Source organism: Caloenas nicobarica, chromosome Z (genome assembly GCF_036013445.1).
Source record: "Caloenas nicobarica isolate bCalNic1 chromosome Z, bCalNic1.hap1, whole genome shotgun sequence".
In the NCBI taxonomy this organism is placed as follows: Eukaryota; Metazoa; Chordata; class Aves; order Columbiformes; family Columbidae; genus Caloenas; species Caloenas nicobarica.
Genome location: NC_088284.1, coordinates 18,460,557 through 18,461,666, shown reverse-complemented (window position 1 = coordinate 18,461,666; position 1,110 = coordinate 18,460,557). Strand labels below are relative to the sequence as shown.

At 35.1% G+C, this 1,110-nt stretch overlaps 1 protein-coding gene across 5 annotated transcripts in view; it reads right to left on the bottom strand.

Annotated features, from left to right (window-relative positions):
* The window catches only part of SGTB (small glutamine rich tetratricopeptide repeat co-chaperone beta), a 38,251-nt gene that overhangs the window by 16,814 nt on the left and 20,327 nt on the right, over positions 1 to 1,110 (bottom strand). The window lies entirely within an intron of this gene.

Here is a 1,110-nt window from a genome sequence, read left to right as displayed (position 1 = left end):
CTGTGTTGAACAGTTTTAAGTAAAATCGACAGGTGAAAAAAACTGACAAGCAGCATTTGTTAGAAAACAGGAAAACCTAATACAACTGAAAGGTTGCATTACATGTAAGTTAAGACTAAAGATAACTTGCTATATAGTCTTAATTGAGATATCTATAGTGTTATGACTTTATCTAGTTAAAGTCTGTCCAAACCGGATTATCATCAGATCTTCATTTTCATTATTTAGGACTATTACTTCTACTTGATCATATGGAGGAAAACGTATTGCTTTACTTGATTAAACTAGAATTGAATAACAAATCTACCCCAGTGATTTGCTCCCTTCTTTTTGAGAGGATCCATTCTAGTTGTTTAAGATAACTACTCTTGTAGTTGAAGTGCAACGTTCTATTATTTTTTCCAGAAATACAGTGTGCAGCTGCCAACTTGTACTTCTGAGCAAGACATCATTAGAAAGCAAGCATAAAATTACATCTTTTGTATGACTGAAATAATGACAGATCCATCTCCATAACTGTTGTAGGTTAAGAGTTAAATTAATAGGTGAGATTAATTCTATGTAAAAAGACAAGCATCACACTCATTTACTAGAAAAAGCAGGTAAGTAAAACATATTACTTCGTGAATAGCCTGGCATGGCTTCTTGGTAACTTCTGTGTTTTGCCCAAGTAGCAAATTATCAAGACTTCTTTAAACCACAGTGCAGGTTGAAGGAAAGCCACCATTTTCACAGATCTAGGTGTAGTACATGTTTTTTTTGTGAAAACAGTCCATGATTTTGTAGGGGCACATTCCTGTCTGTGATGTGAATTATAAATTGCTTCTGCCCTGAAGGGGCAAAACCTAAAGACAGTTTGAAACAGACTAGAATGCTGAAATAGAGTAAAATTGTATGCCTTTTAAGAAGTCGAGCCATATAAACAAATTGCAAGTTTTTGTGCAGATTTTTCCAGATGGATTACCCTCATTGTACTATAAAAGACTTGGGTCCTGGTTTTTGTGGACACTGCTGAGTTCCCTGAAGCCTTCCTAGTCAAAATGGAGGGATGTCAGAGCAGAACTTGTTGCAATCTGTGCTAAATAAATCTGTAGCTTTTCTAACAAGTGT